This window comes from Erpetoichthys calabaricus, chromosome 4 (assembly GCF_900747795.2).
Source record: "Erpetoichthys calabaricus chromosome 4, fErpCal1.3, whole genome shotgun sequence".
NCBI classification, from domain to species: Eukaryota; Metazoa; Chordata; class Cladistia; order Polypteriformes; family Polypteridae; genus Erpetoichthys; species Erpetoichthys calabaricus.
This window is the reverse complement of record NC_041397.2, coordinates 246405286-246419161: the sequence shown is the minus strand read 5'-3', so window position 1 is coordinate 246419161 and position 13876 is coordinate 246405286. Positions and strand designations below refer to the sequence as shown.

At 36.3% G+C, this 13876-nt stretch overlaps 1 protein-coding gene across 11 annotated transcripts in view; it reads right to left on the bottom strand.

Moving 5' to 3' along the window:
- Positions 1–13876, bottom strand: part of fhip1b (FHF complex subunit HOOK interacting protein 1B) — a 287627-nt gene that overhangs the window by 220320 nt on the left and 53431 nt on the right. The window lies entirely within an intron of this gene.

The following is a 13876-nucleotide window of genomic DNA, read 5'->3' as shown; positions in this document are numbered from 1 at the left end:
CTACCTTTGTTTCATTTGTTAAGGGCACATTACTCCAATCTGTTCTTCACTTATGTATTGTTAGGCAAACTTCAGTTCTGACTATATAATGTTTTTTGAAAGTGTAGGCTTCTTCATTTCCATTCTATTGTGTGAGACAAACCTGTGCAGTTTCAGGTAGTTGGTTTGTGTCCTTTGACATTGATTGAAATGAGACTTTACTTTAAATAACTTGATGTTATCCTGTGGTTCCTGAAGACCTACCACAGTCTTTGTCTATAATTTTATTGGCCGAGTTTGTTGGGACATCCTAGCGTTGATAGACTGCCAGTGTTGTGATATTTTGTCCATTTGTAGATGATCTCTTGGACAGTGAAGTGATGAACTACAAACTGCTTAGAAACGGCTAAACTATTTCCTGATTTGTAAGTTTTAACAACTTTACTTGGGAGTCTCAGACAGCTCTTTTGATCGTGACATGGTATAGCCACACACCTCCAACCAGGTTTATGTTTATGTGAGGCAGGGCTCTTGAAGTTACTCTTTAACACTAGAATTACCAGAGCCTACGAAAAAACTCGTATATCCGTCCCACCTTAAATCGCTTCTTAAAACCTTTCTCACCTCTCCGCCAGCGTCTTTTGTCATCTAAATGTACTGATAAAGACAAGCTGCCAGCAGCCAGCTATTCCATCCCCCCAACGACTTAGAACGTAAACAGGCTTTTCCCAGCTCTTGCCTTGATTGATTACCTGGGAGTGAAGTGGAGTTTTAGAGTAGAAATAATAAGATTGATATTTGAAACACACGCATTTCATATGTGTTGCATTTCTACAGTAATCTGTGTAAACACATTGTTAAAACAGAAACGTGTTATATATTCTAGTAGCAATTGACAAAATGTAGGCATAAACTATATAATGTATGAAGCCTGAAGTCCAAATATCAAAGAAACACTTTCACAAAAGGTACAAAAAAAAGCCACTGCCAAAAAAACCCGCCTTAGTGTCAGACATTGACACTCATTAGCTATCACTGCTTCCGTGGCGTAACAGTATCAGTCACTGACTGGGAATCAGAAGCTCATGAGTTCGATCCTGCACAACTCCCATTTGAGAAGTGTTCTTATTTTCACTATTTTAGAATAAAAAGATACATTTGATTTCAGTCTGTAACAGCTGGTGTAATTTATGATATTTGTAAAGGTTAGCTTTATTTTTTTAAAATTCACTTTTCATTGTCTCAGTCGCGTTCAGGATCCATCCCTACCGCCCCCCACCTGACACTGCTGTTTTTACATAAAGACGCGCTGATTTAGTGTGCGCAAGAACATGCAGGTGGCCAGTTGCTGAGTGCTACAACGCACATTTAAAAAAAAGAAAGAGACAAATATATGTGACGTTTTGAAGAAATCATTTTATGACGCAAATAGTACCAATCAGAAAACATCGTCTAAGTAATGCAATATTATTTGAAAACGAACAGCGTCAGGTTGGGTGTGAAGTTATACTGGCGCTGTTTGAGTCAGATCAGAAGCTGAATAAGCTGAAAAAGCTCCTGTTCTGACTCTAAGTAAAAAAACATGAATTAATCAACAGAAATAACCGCGATTGACATTTTAAAGTTAACGATTTACAGTGCATACCAATTTATAAATTCAATGTCCGTTTGAGGAAAAAAAAAACACTTTCTTCAAAGCTGGGAATCGAACTCGCGTCTCTGTGGCACAGTAAGGCAGTGGTGCTCCAAGTCAGCAAACCGTCCTTATAACTTTTTTTTTTTCAAGATCCATAACACACAGACAGACAGAGCACTGCGTAATACAGAGACAGACAGGCAGAGATATACAAAAAAACAGGGAAGGCACATGTACTGAAAGAAAAAGCACTAAATAAGCTCACCCGCTCTATATCACCCCTCCCCCGATCTGACTCTCTAAGTAACAGCGCAAGTACAGACACAAATCAAGTGCATGTGTGTACTGTATAATATTAACAAAAGAGCAGCTTACTACTGAAATCGGCAAATATAGGAATGAGTGGGGATCGAACCAGTACTCTTGATCACACTTGGTGATATCGATCGCGGTTATTTCTGTTGATTAATTCATGTTTTTTTACTTAGAGTCAGAACAGGAGCTTTTTCAGCTTATTCAGCTTCTGATCTGACTCAAACAGCGCCAGTATAACTTCACACCCAACCTGACGCTGTTCGTTTTCAAATAATATTGCATTACTTAGACGATGTTTTCTGATTGGTACTATTCGCGTCATAAAATGATTTCTTCAAAACGTCACATATATTTGTCTCTTTCTTTTTTTAAAATGTGCGTTGTAGCACTCAGCAACTGGCCACCTGCATGTTCTTGCGCACACTAAATCAGCGCGTCTTTATGTAAAAACAGCAGTGTCAGGTGGGGGGCGGTAGGGATGGATCCTGAACGCGACTGAGACAATGAAAAGTGAATTTTAAAAAAATAAAGCTAACCTTTACAAATATCATAAATTACACCAGCTGTTACAGACTGAAATCAAATGTATCTTTTTATTCTAAAATAGTGAAAATAAGAACACTTCTCAAATGGGAGTTGTGCAGGATCGAACTCATGAGCTTCTGATTCCCAGTCAGTGACTGATACTGTTACGCCACGGAAGCAGTGATAGCTAATGAGTGTCAATGTCTGACACTAAGGCGGGTTTTTTTGACGGTGGCTTTTTTTTGTACCTTTTGTGAAAGTGTTTCTTTGATATTTGGACTTCAGGCTTCATACATTATATAGTTTATGCCTACATTTTGTCAATTGCTACTAGAATATATAACACGTTTCTGTTTTAACAATGTGTTTACACAGATTACTGTAGAAATGCAACACATATGAAATGCGTGTGTTTCACATAACAATCTTATTATTTCTACTCTAAAACTCCACTTCACTCCCAGGTAATCAATCAAGGCAAGAGCTGGGAAAAGCCTGTTTACGTTCTAAGTCGTTGGGGGGATGGAATAGCTGGCTGCTGGCAGCTTGTCTTTATTAGTACATTTAGATGACAAAAGACGCTGGCGGAGAGGTGAGAAAGGTTTTAAGAAGCGATTTAAGGTGGGACGGATATACGAGTTTTTTCGTAGGCTCTGGTAATTCTAGTGTTAATGATTGTCTAATTTCTTGCACCGGTTTGGTTGTACCTAATATTAACTTTAGGTATTTCACATAATTGGTAATTTTTTAATTTGATCATCTTACATATCAGTATTTACCCATAAAATTAAAAAAAATACAAACCTTTTCTTGGGAGTGCTTACTTTTTCACATCATTGTCTAATGGTGTATTTTGTCATAGCTTGACCAATGTCAAATTAAGGAGCTTTACAAGAAAAGTGCAACAGCAGCTGGATTACAACTGGTGACACATGGATTTGAAGTTTAATTTTTTAAATTAACAGTTACAAACAAAATTAGCAGATTATTCTGAACCAACATTGGTTCTTCAATATGGTCAAATCTTTTCAAATTTTTCAGCTTATAAAATTCAAGATAATTTTTTAAAGAAAAGAAACGTAACAAATCTGAGCAATAAAAATGAGGTTTATTAACGAACAAACTGTTTTTATTTTAACTGTTTTAATTTTAACAACAAACAAATTAATTTGTCCACTCTAATATTTTAATCAGCTGTACCAAACCTTCAAGGAAATTTGGCCACACTAACTCTTTCTACCTATAATGCACATGAGAAACCCAGACAAAAGTGTTTCTGATCTGGCGCTCGCATACTAAAGTGATTATAGCTGTAGGTGGAAGTTTCTGTCGCACTTTATGGTGCCAAGCAGAGTTGCGTTGCAATGCAACAGTCTATTAGCCAGCAAAAATGCTGTGAAGAAGCTGTCTGTTGTTATGGTTCTGCCTTTGTTCAGTATGATAGCGGTCATGAGACATTGTATCTTTGATTGCCGGCACAACAAATAGTTCTGAGCAGACATCAACAACAGCAGCAGCAGTTGTGGTCATCGCTGCTCCTGTGAAAATAATGGAGATAAACGCCATTAACTCATAGAGGGACAGGCAAGTTTGTTGTATCACGTGAACATCACTGAAAGAATAAAACTGAATAATAAAAAAAAAAAAAATACAAAAAAAGCACAAACTTTAGGTATGTGTTCAACATTTTTTGCCTCGCATTTCCTTTCATCCTACACTTACCCAGATCTTTGTAGAAATGGGATACACATGAAATGCATGTATTCCAAATAACAATATACTGTATTATTTACTCCAATCACTTCACACACAGATAAGGAGCCTTGAGCTGGGAGAACTTTTTGATCGAGTTGAGCTGTATCATGAGGATGGGATAACAGGCTGATTGCTGCTTGCGCTGATCGACACATTTACAAAACAAAAGACGCTGATGGAGAGGTGCGAAGAAATTTAAGGTGGCCCAGGATTACAAGTATTTTGGTAGGCTTCAAGGATTCTAGTGTTAGACCCTAATCATCTATCTTTTCCTCAAGATCATCACATTCAGATGTGAAGAATACCAAAGTGTTTTTTTCAAGAGCATTACTTGATTACATGCATCTACTGTTCTTTGTGTGAACACAAACTACCAAACATTTCACTTTTAAACAGCAGTCATCTTTGTCTCCCTTGTTCTTGGTGATGAACTGGTTTTAAATTGACTGTTAGAATCCACTCTACTTAACCCATTTGTAATTTTACACAGTCTGTGAAGATTTGGGCAGAGTAGTGGCTCTGAGGCTAGGAATCTGTGATGGCAATTGGAAGGTTGCCAGTTTGAATCCTGTAAATGCCAGAAGCGATTCCACTCTGTTGGCCCTTAAGCAAGGCCCTTAAACTGCAATTGCTTTGTCCTGGGTATGATGTTAACCTGCATCCAGCCCTGCAATCAGGTCCTCCAACTTGCAGGGAAAACTCAGAGATTGGTGGCAGGACTGGCACTACAGCCACTTTAAAGAAAACCTCACACTGTTCCATTCCATTTGAACAAGTGTGGTGCTGAGATGTCACCAGTTGCACAACTGCACTTGGGACCTAATTTGGGATCTTGAGGTGGTTTGTTGTATGGTAGGTGCGACAACGTGCTGTATCATGCTCCCAACCCCTCTCTCTCTCTCTCTCTCTCTGTGAAGCTCATAGTCTTGCTGGCCGCATGTGTAAGCAACAATAGGATGGGCCTGCCTCAGAAAAACTCACAGCAACAAATTCACACAGGCAGAGGGATGACCATACTGCATTTCACCGTATTTTCTGCTAAAGTATGTGCCAGGAGACTGAAAAATAAGTAATTTCCTGTGATTTATGCTTTAAAAGACTTGTACACATTTTTGATTGTTCAGTATTTACAAATAAATTTAGCTTGCAAATGACAAATATCTAAGTAATTAGTCAGATAGCATCTTACGTATTGACAGATAATATAAATGTCCTGGTGAACAGAAACTTTTAAGACCATATCTAGGGTGTGGGACACCCAGTATGGCTTTTCTGTAGCCAAAAAAGATCATCATTGACCTCAGAAGTGTTGCCAAAGTTTGTCCTAGAATTGAATTATGTAAGGAAGTTAATGCTGCCATGAGTGAGAAGTGCTTTGTATTAGGAGGACAGTTTGGGGCAAAGGATTTCTGGCAGGAGGTACAGTGGTCATGGTTATGAAAGAAATATTAAGTGTGATGGGAGGCAGTGGAAGAATGCTTAGTTGTGGTATGATGTACATGATTAAGTGGAAATGCCACCCTAACTGATGGTTTAACCCTAGTTTTTTTTTTTATCATCTTTTTTTTTTTTTTAATCATTTATTTAAACTTTTCTTTAGTATGACTTCCTCATAGGGGTGGGCGGTATGACCAAAATTGTATATCACGGTATTTTTCTAAATTATCCCGGTTTCACGGTATTCAACGGTATTTTTTTCCCCATGCATGAGTGGATGTTAACCACATTTTCCACTGCAATTACTGGCTAAGAATAACCTATTCCACTGTCAAGAGTATTGTACATTGTACAAAAAAAACACATTTTAATGTGCACACAAGTATTAATACAGTTTTGCATTGCCCCATAAAGTGATAGTTTTCAAGGGGGTGGCACTAATGGAGAAGGTATCACATTGCATGACAGATGCAGTCAAAATATAGAACCTTTTTATTGAACAAATTTTGCAAAAACAAACTATAATTTTGACAACATATTTTCAACTATACAAAGAGGCATTTAGACTTAGTAAAATATCCAGAAGTGCTTGTCAAAAATTGTATTGCACCGAATATGTCTTAGAAAAGGAATAAATAGTAAATATTTTTTGTAAACCAACTACACTTTCTGTTAATGTTAACAATCTCTGTCCACTGACACGTTAAAGTGACTTTTTAAACAACTTTATCATCATTAAACTGCATAATATTTAAACTAATAAATAATAACAATAAAATAAATAATAGTATTATTACTGATAGTTGCACTATTACTTCAAGACTTCAAAAGCCCAGGTGCATTACACAGTATTCACCAAATTAAAATAAAATACAACAAGTGCAACTTGGTGATGACATCTTTACCAGCTGAACCATCATTTAGGCAAACTGCATTAATATGGACCTTGCTTCAAGCTAAGCTATACTGGGAAGAAAAAAACAAACTATATGTCGAGAACAAAGTCAACATTTCCACTTTATTCTCGCCGTTTATGTTGAGATTAAAGTCGACATTTCCACTTTATTCTCATAGTTTACTTCATAATTAAAGTAGAATGTCGTAAACTAAACTTCTTCCTAAAATCAATGTTTAATCAATTACTTAATTTACCCCGTCATAAATTAATGCAGCACATTAAATGCTTTGTGTTATGTTCCCCGACCCAGTGGCTAATCACTACGCTTCTTAAACTGACTTCCTCCGCACTAACAGAAGACAGCGATCACCATACAGAATCCATTCACTTCATGATATTCCTGCTTTCTGAAAATTTAGAATGCTAAGATAAATACTTGATATCATTTTCATGATGAAATGCATTAAAGCAGGTATTACACATGCATGGTAGTGAGGCGGTAGTGCTGCTCCCTTGCAGTAAGGGGTCCCCAGGTGTATGTTCAGTGTAGAGAACTTTATGGCAGGTGTGACGAGGCTCCAAAAAACTGGATGTATGAATAGCTATCGCACAGGTTTAACTTAAATATTGTGTAAATGTTGGGTTTGTGATCTGCTGGTCGGAGACACGAACACAGAATTCAATGCATGTTCTTCTGAGCAGGCTATCTTTATTGCATGCATGCTGTCTCTATCTGACGTAGGCTACCAAAACCCCAGTTCCTATCCTTCCTTTTTCTTTCACCACACGATAAACGTCTTTGTGAAATTAAAACTAGTTATAAACTTAGCCCATGGAGTGTTCAGAACTTTAAAAATATCTTCGTTATACATGTTTAATTATGCCATCCATTCAGAGTTGCGCCCATCTCTGAACGAATCCCTTAACACAAAGCATTTAATGTGCTATATAACTTATGATGGGGTTTGAGAAAATCTAGTAAATTAAATATTCATTTTATGATGAAGTTTAGTTTACGATGTTCTACTTTAATGACAAATTACGAGAATAAAGTCAAAAGAATATATTCTCATCATAAGCGTCAAGATTAAAGTGGAAATGTCGAGAATAAAGTCAAAATGTCGTCACACTATTACACAGTACCCAGGTACATTACACTGTATTGAAAACAAATAAAACAAGTACAACTTGGCTTGCAGTATTATCCAGTAGTATAGAAACAGTATTTACACATCTGACCTTTTAAAACTAAAGCATCTCCAGGCGACAGACGTGACTGGTTTTTTTCGGCTCTCTGCCCATTTTCACCGCACGGCACACCTATGCTACCGCCCACTATTTGGTGGTGTAGCAGTGAAAAAGAGCCCTAGTGCAACAAATCTGTGTTTAGCGGTGTAGCAGTGAAAAAGGTCCCCACTTGAACAGTTTCCCGCTGCACCATGTTCCGAACGTCGTTTAGGCAATTTAAACCGGTGTTGCGGTATAAGAAAAATCCATATCATAAAAAAAATAAAAAACGGTTTTCGGTATAAACCGGTATACCGCCCAGCACTACTCCCTCATATGATTTATTATAAAGTGTTGTTAAAAATACTATTTAGATAAAGATGAAATACATAAGATATGTACTATATATTAAATATAACATATTTGGAATTTGTACTGAGTAAATGTTTATATCTGTGTGCTTTTTAAATTGAAGGAACAGGCACATGTTCTATCATTTCAACACATGTAGGCAAATAAATGTATGGTCAAAGGACAAATATATGGAGAATACTCTATTAATAACTTTCTTTAATTTGAGGAAAATTATAAAGAACTATTGCCCAACAAGAGTTATTATTATTATTACTGTACTCATTTTCCATTCTGTCCAGCCATACATTTTCTGAATCAGCTTGCTCTGTTATTCAATTACTGGAAATAAAGATGTTAATGTCTATCCCAGATGAAAATAATGAAGTAACACTGAAGAGTATAAATACATTTTTCTGGCTAGAATCGAGTTCCATTAATACCGAATGCATTTACCAACAGTGCTTATAAGATATTAAGGGCATGACTTCATTATTGTACTTAACTAGCAATAGAAACACAATTATAACAACATCTTAACATATCCATTAACACTAATTTGGTTAAGCTTTCTAAACAAAAATATATATTTCTAATAAAAAATGTTTATACAGTACAAGGAAATTTCAATTTAATCTAAAATCTTTAGCAGTAAGACAAGACAGAAGCTACAGTATGTTGCAGAGAGGTCAACTCCTACATAATTACACAAGGAGACTCAGCCCTTCCTCTACTCCATACACCAGGAAATTAGATCAATGGAAAGGAATCATATCATCAGGAAAAAGAGAAAAATAAATAAACAAATAGACAATAGATAAGTTTGAAAGACTATGTAACTATACAGGGAAAAACAAGCTTGATTGCTCTCATAGTCATCCTGATAATAACCTTACCACTAAAACCATAACCAAGGCACTGAATCTCAGTTCTGTATAATGTATTTTCTTTACAACCAATAAATAGTAATCATTCATTCATCCATTAATTTTGCAATCCACTCAATTCAATTCAGATTTAAGAGGAATCAGAGCTTACACTTGCAGAACTGGGTATTAGGAATGAACCATTCATCTATATGCCCACACTTATTAATATGAGGCCATTAAATAACTTATATTTTGTGCCTTTGGAATATTGGAGGAAAAGTGGAGTACCAATAGATAATCCCATGTCCACACCTAGAGAATGTACAAACTCCACACAAACTGAGACTGCATATTAGTTTGAAGCCAATCTCCTGGTGCAGTGAGGCAGCAGTTCTAGCCACTAAACCACTATAGTGGCCTATCAGAATGAAGCAAAATTCATTTCCAATAATCTCAAATTTTATTCATTCATCCATTTTGTAAGTCATTTATTTAGTACAGGGTTGCAGACAGCCAGTGCCTATTCTGGCAGCAGTGGACACAAAGGACCAACCTTAGACATGGCATCTGTCTGCTGTTGACAAACATTAACATTTTATTAGAATTGTGGTCTGTAACTATAAGCATTCTATTTTCTCTTATGGGGTGTGTATTATGGATAAATATTTTGTGTGTATGTTTTATTAGATTAAAAAAAGAAACATTTTAAGGGGATTTTATTTACATTTTTGTTTCAGCATTTTTTATTGTGAACTGAACAATAAGCCTACAGAATTAAATATTGCTAATAAAAAAATGAACAGGTAACACCTGTGATATGTAGTTTTATTGTAAAAACAACACTTTAATATGGAACACTAGGGGGCTTTGCCCCCTACTCGCTTCGCTCGCCAACCCCCGTGTTTGGTTTTCCAGATACATACTTTTAAGAATTTTTTTTTCTTTGAATTGTTACTATTTCATTAGTTTCACTTTTATTTCAGAACTTCTTTAAAAACAATATTTGGAATCTTCCAGTCCCAACATGCTGAATCTTTTAAATGAGGTCCATGAGACATGTTTAATTACTTTGTACCATAATTCAGGATAGCTTTCTCTGTTTGGAATTTCAGCAAAGAGAAAACGATCTACATCATCAGCAGTTAATAATTTTTTTTGCAAAGTAACCAATAAATGCATGTGAGTTAAAACCCGTTTTTGAAATTCTCTGACTTAAACTTCAAAGACTTACAATACTTACATACTTCGGACATACTGTATCACCTATATCCATATATTCGATCTCTATTCACCTTTTCGTTATTTCTCCGAGTAATAATTTCTCTTTGTCTGCACTAATGCGAGGTTTACTTTCTTTGTTTTGACACATTCGTTTTTTCTGCTTTCATATTCTTTCATATACATATATATATACATATACACATATATATACATATATACATATATATATATATACATATATACATATATATATATACATATATACATATATATATATATATACACATATATACATATATATATATACACATATATACATATATATATATACATATATACATATATATATATATATATATATATACACATATATACATATACAGTAATCCCTCGCTATATCGCGCTTCGCCTTTCGCGGCTTCACTCCATCGCGGATTTTATATGTAAGCATATTTAAATATATATCGCGGATTTTTCGCTGCTTCACGGGTTTCTGCGGACAATGGGTCTTTTAATTTCTGGTACATGCTTCCTCAGTTGGTTTGCCCAGTTGATTTCATACAAGGGACGCTATTGGCAGATGGCTGAGAAGCTACCCAGCTTACATTTCTCTTTCTCTTGCGCTGACTTTCTCTGATCCTGACGTAGGGGGATTGAGCAGGGGGGCTGTTCGCACACCTAGACGATACGGACGCTAGTCTAAAAATGCTGAAAGATTATCTTCACGTTGCTATCTTTTGTGCAGCTGCTTCCTGAAACGACATGATGCACGGTGCTTCGCATACTTAAAAGCTCGAAGGGCATGTATTGATTTTTGCTTGCTTGTTTTTCTCTGTCTCTCTCTCTCTTTCTGTGCTCTTGACGGAGGTGGTGTGAGCTGCCGCCTTCAACAGCTTTGTGCCGCGGTGCTTCGCATACTTAAAAGCCAAACAGCCCTATTGATTTTCCTCTGCCTTTATGACAGTCTCTGCTCCTGACTCCTTTGAAGAGGAAGATATGTTTGCATTCTTTTAATTGTGAGACGGAACTGTCATCTCTGTCTTGTCATGGAGCACAGTTTAAACTTTTGAAAAAGAGACAAATGTTTGTTTGCAGTGTTTGAATAACGTTCCTGTCTCTCTACAACCTCCTGTGTTTCTGCGCAAATCTGTGACCCAAGCATGACAATATAAAAATAACCATATAAACATATGGTTTCTACTTCGCGGATGGCTCTGGAACGCAACCCCCGCGATGGAGGAGGGATTACTGTATATAATGTGCATTGGGCACATTTCTACAAACTATCTCCCTTCACAGAATAGAACATAACATTATAACAAAAGAATAATTAGACACATGGACAATGTTCAGCCCAGAATATGCCAAATATCCCTTATTCACTTAATTTCTGCAAAATATCATTACACAACAGGGAGCTTTGTAATGCACTTTAGAGTTGTGGCTTCACAGATCAAGCACAAAGGATTTGAATCCTGCACTTGGTCTTTGTCCATGTGGAATGTGCACATTTTACATGTCTGTCTGGATTTTCAATCAGGTACAACAGTTTTCATTCCATGTCCTCACAAATGTGCAGAAAGGTGAGGTTAACTTGCGATTGTAATTTGGCCACTGTGTGAACATGTGCATAAGTGACCCCAGCAATAAACTGGTGCAATTTACAGGGATATTTTATACCTTGTTCTCTGTGCTGTTGAACTAGCTGCATTCTTCTCCTTTTCTGAATTGAGTATAATGGATCAGACAACTTTATGTTATCATCAAGTAGAGATCTGAATGTCCCCAAAGTACTACTATCTACCATACTGCTTCGTAACTTATTTTATACATGTTTGGTTCTTTTAGTGTACAAAAAGTTTACAATGTTAGTGTGAAGTGTAATACAATGTTGCAGATGTCCAGCTGCACCCAACCCCCACCTGCATTTCAAAGTAAGTGGCTAAACTGCACTCTGTAATAATCTTTGCCCTGTACTTCATGTTATAACAAAGATGTAAATCACAGTTGAACTCACATCTTTGCAGAGGCCCCTTCTGACCAGAGAGTGCCAAACTGGCACCCAAGTTCAAACAAAGAACTACAATTCAACAAGTGACAACTTTGATGGACAAAATATCTCCCCTATGAGCAAGCACTAGCTAGAAGGGACTTTAATCCAAAGGTTACATTCTCCTTTTGTTATATCTCCCTAGGTTCCTATTTCAAGCTTTATGACTCTGTTGTTCATTCATCATGGTTTTATTTATGATAACTATGTGCATCATTATTTTTGATTTTGTCTATGTCTGTAAGCTGCCTTTGTTTTCTTAAAAAAATTTTGTGGGCGGTCCTTCAAGAGGCAGGGCCATATGCCAATCAATGCCATCCACACTATAAATCCACAGTGTCTTCCATATTTCCTGGTAGTTCATTTCGAAACAGTTAGGAGTGGTGAGTTCTTGTGCTTTTTGTGAAATTAATGTGCTTAGTTATTTACTGGATTGTTCGACATTTGCTTATTTTCGACTATTCTTGAGATTTCGTATTGGGACTTTAAGTTGTATTGGATTGCCTTATCGTTTTTGGGTAAATCCTATTGTCTTTTTGTTCAACGAAGCTGCACTGTTATTAAGAGTATTTCCAGTAAATACCTTTTTACCTCTAGCCAGGGTTTTTAAATGGGATTATTGGAAGTGTTTTTGTGACTTTTAGTCTATTAGTGCTTTTAGTAGCTTTAAACCAAGCTGCATTCGTATCAGAATTCCCTGCTTGAACCATGCGAAACCCACTCTTCTCAAAAACCTAAAAGCTGATAAGCAACTCTCTCTTTGGGGAGGTAAAAGCTGACAATATCTTCTCTTCGTGGATCTTAAAGCTGAGATCCACCATACCAGCCCAAGCACAATGCCAGTGACTAAGCCCAGTCTCAGCTGATTGAGAAGTAGCAATTAATTCAAGGGAATTTTAGCATCTAAATTATTGTGCCAAAAAGAGTAATGTGTTTCCCTATAAAGCTGCAGAGGCAGCGAACTAAGAAAAGCACACCTCACCACAAAAAAAGGACAACATTACAAAGAGAAACAAGGTACTCCAACACAAGAAGAATCCTCCACTTGAGCCCAGAGCAACAAATCCACACAACATCAGGCACCAGCCTTAAAGACATGGTATTGTAAAACTGTTTATCTGTGCCAAGATAAATTAGAACTCTAAATAGCAAGTAAACAGTCTTTTCTGTGTTATATTTTTGTCTGTCTCGTCTGTCTTGTGTCCTGTCGTCTGTGTTGATATATATGCAGTTATATTTCTATAATCCTTTTGTTTATCAATAAATTGTTATTATTCTTTTTCTTAAAATGAGCATATTTCAGCTACTTTAATATAAGTCTAAAGGTCAGAGACTGCCTTCTACATGGAAAGGTAAGGAGAAAAAAAAAGTAGGAGCCTTACCAAATTATTTAATTAATTGCTTAAATTGCTGAAGGCAAAATTGATAATTAATTAAACAAGTTAAAACCCCTTCTTATTTCCTACATTGATTTCACTGTCCCAGGTGGTGAGCAAGTTAAAATCACTCTCTTTCATACAGAGGTTTACCCTTAAACAGCTTCCAGCAGTGCCAATTTATTTTAGTTATAAAATAATAGCATGCATCTACCAAACAAATTTTCATTATAATTC